General features: G+C 46.4%; 1 protein-coding gene across 1 annotated transcript in view; it reads left to right on the top strand.

Moving 5' to 3' along the window:
• Positions 1–3,951: 3,951 nt before the first annotated feature.
• LOC146185565 (beta-1,3-galactosyltransferase 1-like) overlaps positions 3,952–8,606 on the top strand; it is a 40,919-nt gene continuing 36,264 nt past the window's right edge. Inside the window, exon 1 of the mRNA XM_084606505.1 lies at positions 3,952–4,539. The gene's annotated coding sequence lies outside the window, so the exon portion shown is untranslated. The remainder of the gene's footprint in view (positions 4,540–8,606) is intronic.

Raw genomic sequence — 8,606 nt, 5'->3', positions numbered from 1 at the left:
TGTAAAACAAGAGTCTTGTGTTCTTTGACTATGATGCTTGGCGCCAGCTGGCGCACAATAATGATGTTAAACTCTTCTATTAGCGTGTGAAGGAAGTCATTAAAAGTATGGGAAACTGCGCGGATGTATTGTGTTTCTTTTTTTGCATTTTGTGATTTAATAATAAAAACATCAACAGCTAAATTTATTCGTGTGGTCCAAATACTTTTATTCCAAATTCGGGTATTAATCTACTTACGGGCATATTTCGGGGCTTTCTATGGGAAATAAATTGACTTATTCCATTTTCTCCAAAATATAAACTACATAAAATGAATATTGCTGATAGTCATCAAATGTATTTTGGAAATATACCAACTGCATAATTATTCACAGCACTATCAATGGTATTATCGGTTGTTGTACTATGAATAGTGTTGTCGATAATGTTATCGATAGTTTATCGATACTAGTACTATCAAGAGTCAATATACCGATAACTTTCCATCACTACATAGAATACCAATAGGGGACTTCTTTGACGATAGTAAAAACGTTAATAGCAAAAACTACGAATCTGCCGAGGGTCGACCTGCGGATATATTGACTGTTAAGATACACGAAAACAGTCTGTTCATAAACAATTCCCCGTTGAAAAACGCGCTTGCTCAAAATTTCTGAGCATGTCCGGGCGATAAGCGAAATTTCCTACAAACCAAGGAACTGAGCGGCGCGAGAAAGGACAGTGGCTTGGCGGCCCTCAGCTGTTCAAGCAATGCCATCTCACGACGTGTCACCGAGGAATTTCCCAAAATGCCCATAATGTTTTAGTTTCAGGTACGCCATGGGGAAATTCACTGAGCGCATTTCGAGTCCCATAATGCTCGTGGGCAGCCTTTGAACACTCGCCGTGAGCATGATGAGTTGTTAATGAACTCATTAGTCTTGTTACCGACGTTACTTCGCCCCGTTTATGTAGTAAGGGATGTCAGCGTAGCAGTTCTCGGCGCGAACAAAAAGGAAGTTATGACTGGAAACGCAGATGCCAAGCCCAAAACGTATCAGTGGTGTCAGTCTTAGCGCTAGCAATCAGTTGTCGCTTTTATTTGCTGTACATTCTACCCTCAAGTCAGTGTTGACCTCTCATATTGAACGTACAGTCCCCGCGGTTCGAAGCGACACGTTTAAAATGTCTCCTACACAGCTATGTTCGCGCATCTAACTATATTTGTAAATGATCCAAGTAGTATATGCGGGCCTTCGTACTGAGAATAACAAAAGCCTTTTCTCTGAATGTGTACGTTAAGTGAACGAATTCTTCATCGTACGAGAAGACTGTACAAAAGCCTGCACATTCACTACTGCCTCTACTAAAGATTTGGGCCCAGGTATTCACCAGTAGACAAAATATTTGCGACCTTTATGGATTTTCTCTCTATATACATAGGTTGATGCCGAGTACGGACTATGCACAACAGCTGCCTCGCATTTACATGTGTCAGCGTAAATACTGTACGTAATGCCCGTAGAATAAATATTGTAAACGATATCAAAATAGAGACAGTGTACAGTTCATGGGAGCTACCTTGGATCGTATTTTGCATACTCTCAACTAGCTTTTTCTGCCATCTTGTAATAAAATGCAACTTTCGCCTCACTGTGGCGTCAGAATGCCGAAACAGCAGGTTCCGGCTTCATTTAAACGATTGTTCCAGCATTTAAAGACAAATATATCATTTTTCGACAAAAATATGCCTCCCTTGACCAATGAATAATTAATGACGGTTGTATGCCTTGCGCTATTGCCACAAATGACATCACAAAGGTGTGGAGTTTGTTCTCCAAAGCTAAGTCTTCCAGATTATATCGTGTGACCTCTAAGGACAGCCACTGGAAGAACTTGCCAGTAAAACCAGTGTGATGTGGCTAGATGTCACAACTATCTTAACGCTGCCACAGTCACTGTTAGCTTACGCATTGCAGATAGCTTGCCTTACGTTGGTATCGCATCCAAGATAATGTTAGCCGCCTTCCCGTAAATATTGTATTGTATCAAAATATATAAAGAAATATTTTTTGTCACTACGAATCTAGGCTTCGGCTGTGAAGACTAGCCCAATACTAACGTGGCGATGCTTCAGGATAGATCAAGGAGAGATGCGAGCCGAAAATATTCGAGAATTTTTCTTATTCTTCCATTCATCATTATCATCATCATCAGCCTGATTATACCCACTGCAGGGCGAAGGCCTCTCCCATATTTCTCCACTTAACCCGGTTCTGTGCTAGCTGCATCCACTTGACCCCTGCGAACTTCTCAATCTCATCCGCCCACCTAACTTTCTGCCGCCCCCTGCTACGCTTTCCTTCCCTTGGGATCCAGTTTGTTGCCCTCAGCGACCATCGGTTATCCTCTCTTCGCACTACATGTCCTGCCCATGTCCATTTCTTCTTCTTAATTTCCACTAGAATGTCGGCAACTTGAGTTATTTCTTTGACCCACTCTGCACGCTTTCTATCTCTTAATGTTACCCCTACCATTTTTCGTTCCATAGCCCTCTGGGCTGTCCTCAACTTATTCTTTCATTGTCGCCAACAAACTGCGCTTTTGCGGACTTTAAAGCAGTTTTATTTTAATTGAAATGTTCGCTGCGTACACAATTTTTGTGAGGTTAGCGTGCACGCATAAGACCGAGTGAAAATTGACTAGATGTCAAAACATTTATAGCAAGTACATATCACCTTCGGCCTTTAAAATAACCTAGATCGCACTGACATGGAACTACACACAATACTAGTGTGCCGAAGACTCATGTTGGGTCTGAGAGAAAGCCGGCTAAAAATATACGAGAACTCTTCGTATTCTTTCCGTTGTTGCCATGAATGTGTTCTTTGATGGAGTTTTAAATACAACCCTGTCTCTTTTGCAATGTTCATTACGTTTAAATTTCCTAAGTCTACTGGGCATGCATGAAACACTGTATGAATTATTGCCAAAACATGTACAATACGGGCATATTGCTTGTGGCCTTAAAGATAATGTTCGCGCAAATAGATCGAAGACGACACTCAGACAGAAATGCGCATTGATTAGCGATTTCAATTTCTAGGTGAGGTTAAGGTCAAGTATTCCATTAAGGTCATATTGAAGTGACCGGAATATTCGGACTACGTTGGCTACAAGGCGCCAAACATAGCTCCCACGCCATTATTGACGTCGACACTGCCGTCTCTCGCTACAAATGGGGCTAAGACAAATAGACGAGAGCATGTGGCGCCGTTCGCTAATCGCTTATCGAAATGTCGTGGATGCTTCCGCCTTTTGAGCGTCCACTTTTAATGTGCAAACAGCGAACTAGGGCAGCATGCGAATGTCGCACGCTGCCCCACAGCACGGATCAAGGCAGCATCAAGGTACCACGCAAAGCATGAGATGTAATATACCACGATGGCTGGCCAGTCCTAAGCGGACATCCTAACCAACCACGTCAAACATCCGCCGCTAGCACGAGACAAGGCAGCAGCCGCGAAGCAGCTTAGAAGATCAAAGGCCAACCGTTGCCCTACATGCACTGATGGCCTTTCGAAACTTGTCATCATCCCGCGCCGCCTCGGTGCGCTCCCAGCTCCTCTTGTACATACATACTCCCCTTCCGCATATGGCGCGGTGGCATTCACGTGGCTGCTGTACCTGCCGGAAAAACAAAACAAAAAAGGGCAGTAGAAGCGTTGCATCATTCTTTCTCAGACCTATTTTTCTCCTACGCGTGCCTAACTTGACTGGTTATGAAAATGCGTTTGCTAGATCGCTGTTCCATGGTCGACGCGACGCCCCCATCGCGGAAAGCTCATCGAGGAGTCAGTAGTGCAAAAAGCTTTGATTGCTCTGCCGCCCTAACCGGAATAGCGCGCGGAGCGCCCAGGTTGACTGGTGCGGCGGTCGTCAGAACTACAGCGCAGCAGCGGCGGCGGCAGCAGCCGTCCTCGCTTCCTCGCTCAGAGCATCCGCGTCAGTGGCGGCGCGGCTGGTACCGCAGCGCGCGGGGGCGATTTATAGGGCAAAAGCTGCGTTTTGACGCACGTTGTGTTCACCCTGCGTGAAAGCGCACGCTTCACCGAGCTCTTATACGCAACTACGTTCTTGGCACTGCTTCTTCATTCGTCTTCGTTCATTCCGAAATTGCTGATATATTCGCCCTAATGGTAGACCGGTCCGTACGGAACAAGTAACCGGATCACGCAATACTCGACGAGGTCTTCCCGTCTCGGCTAGACTTCGCGCGTCTGCCGACGTGCGAGGAGTTGCAAGAGGGAGCGGTGCTTGAGCGACGCGACCAGATGCGATGCGTGTGACGGTTATGTTTGGTGCCGAGACGCCGGCGTCGGCTCTGCTCCTCCCGGAGAGCTGATGCGGCGGGAGCGCCGGATCGACCAGCCCGGGTCCACAGTGGCTGCGGTGGCGTCCTCTTCCGAGCAGCATCGCCGGATCCACTGACGCCGCCGGACCGACTTCATGCCGCCGCCTCTCGGAGACTCTGCTTCGCAGCGAAAACACCCGAGGTGAGGCTCCGCAGTGGCGCGACGTTCTTTGCTAAGGTGTTAGTTTCGTAGCAGATGCTACAAAAGACAACCAGCGTTACGTTTTTATAGGCGCTTGAGTTCTGTTCTGGTGAGTTCTGTTAGTGGCCCAAATAAACTACCTGATGCCGTGATTGCAGCTAGTATGCGAGCAAGAACCGCGTTCGCTAACCGCGCAACCGAAGTTCGTATTCGCAATCACCGCTAACGTCCGAGTTCTCTGTAACGATGCTGCGCTCGCGAAGCATCAGACGCGTACCTCCCTCCCCCCCCCCCCCCCCCCCCCCCCCCAAGGTATACTGCGCACACAAAAACAAGGACGAGAGCGGCTCGCCCAACAACGCACTCTTTTAATCAGACGCGTAATTTCTGTTGTTGTTGTTGTCGGTGTTATATCTTGTTCTAGAAGGTATTAGTTGCACCAGACTACATTACGGAGCGCCGGCAGGAGTTTCTTTCTCATGTTTTCTCCAGTATTGCCTGTACAACGCCAAGGGGGCCGGCGCGTAGTATTTTTCCTCCTAGCTCGTATGGCACAAGCCGCTCCCTAAGGCTGCTGACCTAGCCGCGCGTGCCTTGTTGCTGATGAAAGGAAATTTAGAACACGCCAGAAATGAACACAAGAGAACGTTAGATTTGTGCGCCGACTTATCCAGGCAAATAAAATTATGAAATAAAGCCAGGAAGTCCCACGAGCGATCGCCATCTATTTGCATTTTTTGCACCAAGCCTATGGCTTAGGAAGTTGTAAGCGTACTGTGCAAGGGCTATTGCCTTTTCCGTCGCGCTAAAACCAGTACTTCACTATAACCGCGTAGGGAATCACACCTTGATTCTGAGACTCGAAGTTGTGTTATAGACTTAGTTCTTGGTTGCACCAAAGTGTAAACAGCCATCTCCGAGTGAAAGCCCTGCGTATAACACGCATCCAAGTAGCGAGTGCTTTGCTATTCATTGTCACTTCACAGAAGCCAGCGGCTGTCGTCACTTTTTGCCTTTTGAACATACGTACGCTCTGTCTAATGTATACGCGTCTGTGCACCCTGCGGCATTTTCATGATTCATCTCGCAACGCAAAGCTTCCCGTCACGAAACACCTGCGCCGTGCTAGGATCACTTTACGAAACTGTCTTGGTGTGTTCCAGTTGAAAAGCAGATTTCCTATTTCATACAAATCCACCCATGCGATCCATAGAAACATTTAGTAGAATTTATTAGTTACGGAACCCGTACCAGATTAACCTGGCGTTTTTCCAAGTCGACGCTGTAATTCCTCCACCATTATATGATTTTTATTTATGTCATTAAAGATGGTATTTGGTACGCATTGCGTTTGACAATGGGCTATCGTATTCTTCCTATGTTCGGTTTGTTTTCTACAACCACCCGTTTTTTACTCACACCTATTTTTGCGCGGACTCTAGCGTGTTAAAAAAAAAAGAGTAAAGGTTTTAAATTAACATTCAAATTCTCACACGCTCTGAGCTATAAGTTACTCATATGTTACTATAAGTTACTAAATATAAGTTACTAAAGCTATAAGTTACTAAATCTGTTCAAGTATAATTAACTTTCACTTTCAGAAACCCGGACAGGTATGCATTAAGTAATTTCAAAAGTCTGCTCACCTCGGTTATTGTAGTTCTTGCCGTTGCGCCACCAACCTCGTCTCGTGCAACGGCGCACGCGGCCCATTTTCCGCGAATAAAAGAAAAGCGGTAACTGCGTAATCGTTTTCGCCAGTTACAAAGCGTCGCATCGTTTTGTTTCAAATCGCTACAAAGCGGAGCCGAATCCCCCCGATATTGCGTCGGGTCCCCGCCGGTTAGAATTGACGGGATAGGGTTGAGGGGGTGTTGGGTGGAGGAGGATGTTTTGGGGCGCGTGCGACGTTTGATCATATGCCTCGATCTGTTTGCACGACTACCCTCTCTTCCGCCTGGCAACACCGGGCGCGCAGTGCGTATTAGTAGAAGTGGCCATTTCGCTTACATTATATAAATAAGCAGCCGCGAAAAGGCACCTTTTTGTTTGTTTTGATGGTTTCTTTTTTCACTGCATTCTTGCAGTTGCTCTAACTAAAGCGCCTGGAGATCATCTGTAAAAACCGTGAAGCAGCGATATAGCTGTTGTGCGCTGATAGCGGCCGACTTCGCTATTACCTTCCTAACCTTTCGATATTGGCTTCCTAATCTCCATCCGGTGCTTGTATATCCGCTTAGGAACAATCCTATTTGCATGTGTTTTGCAATAAGAGAAAAAGCGAACCTTATGAGGCGGCGGCTGCCCGACGCCCCAAAGCATTCTGTCAAACGACTGTGAGAGCGGCCCGCCTACCGAGCAAGGTAAGAACAAAATGTCGTCACTGTTTAGCGCAAAGCATTTTTGCAATCGCGGCCGAAATTCTATTTGCATGATTGCAGGTCAGACGTCGCGTTTCTCAAAAGGACATATGCAAACTCTTCCACGTGCTTCGACTTAGACGTGTGTTCAACGCGCTTGTACACGCAGTTCTCTGAATTACGGTATACACCGGCCCTTTGGCGGGTCGAAGCGTATGCGTCCGTGATGCAGAGCCTGCATGTCCCTGTTGCATTTCTGGAGAAGGTTCGCTTGCTTCACAAATCGAATAACTTCTTTCAATAAGTGACCTGTATATTCAAATCATGCTTTTTTTGTTATCATTGGACGTTCCGACATCGTCACGGATTCCGTGCTCCTTCCCGGATTCAGGGCGATGCTCCAGATCGCCGACTGATATACGTCGTAAGAGAATCAAAAGAAATAAGAAGCAATATCTAAACGGAATACAGTCGCATTTCAAATGTTAAGCACATCAAATGTTAAGCATTTCAAATTTAGACGCAAAGTAAGTTTTTGATTATACTGGCATTAAACATCTATGTTCAGTTCGCGCACCTTTTGTACCCCTTTACAATTTATTTTCGACTGCATTTCTTGAACCGCAGCATGTCTTATGGCCCCGACCATTTTTAAGGGCCGTCCTGGATTGCCGTATTCGATTCTCGCGAAATCGCGTTGAACCAGTCACAGTGAATGCTGAATAACAATTCCTATCGCGGGATCGATGTCGAAATCAGCGTTACGAATTCGCTCAAGCGCGTTCATCGTTATCAGATGGGATCGAGAGTAAGCCAACGCGCCGAACAAATTCGCGTGGCGCCGACGCCGCGGCGTGCAATGCCCCGAATTCCTTGGGCCATCGCCAGTGCGGAATCCTCACGGTGCCGAGAACCAGAAATCGCCTTGGTGCCGACTATGCCTTTGCTATGCGTTTCGGTACTCAAGAAGCGACCCGCCCGCTGTTCGCGCGAACCGGAACAGGAAAAAAGTTCGAGTAAAAGCCTTACCGTCGCGTGCAAACATAAAAAAAAAAAAAAAAAAGGCAGCTGGATGGGTAGCGTGTTCTCGATGATTCAAGATCAACGCTGCTGCATGGACGCAGGAAATCGCGTGTGTCACAGTCTGGCGCTCTCTTAAAAGCGAGGTGTAGTTGCCGCAAGGCGTGCGTCATAGTACGCGATTTCGTCTTATCGAACAACCATGCAGCCGCAGAAAAGAAAAGTATATTCACTCAGCCGACGTTGGTAGCGGTTGCCGCGGCTTCCGGTTTTTACTTGCACCTCAGGTTCGGTCAATATGCGGGCTTTTTGCTAACCCATGCTTGTGGAAACCCAAGTAGTGAATATACAATAATTCCCAATGCTAAACCAGAAAAGGCGGACTCGCAAGCTAAGTAGATGCAAGGGATTCTTCGTGTTCAGAGTGTTTCGCGTAAAAGGGGTTACGAAACGTCTATTGCTATGCGAGGAATGCATTGTCCTTCTATATGACCTTTAAAATTTTTTTTAACTGCTAGGTGCACTTAACAGCTTTCGAAACAGGAGGCCAAAAGCATAGCCAATTTTATTCACCATGCATTGGCTTTTCATTTTAACAGACTGCTCTGTGGTTACGCATAAACGTGTGGACGCACGAAACTGGAAATTGTTTCTTTAAAAACAACAGCAATGCGAAGAACCGTATCG

Source organism: Amblyomma maculatum, chromosome 6, assembly GCF_055883805.1.
Source record: "Amblyomma maculatum isolate TAMU_Amacu chromosome 6, ASM5588380v1, whole genome shotgun sequence".
NCBI classification, from domain to species: domain Eukaryota; kingdom Metazoa; phylum Arthropoda; class Arachnida; order Ixodida; family Ixodidae; genus Amblyomma; species Amblyomma maculatum.
This window is presented reverse-complemented; position numbering and strand designations above follow the sequence as displayed.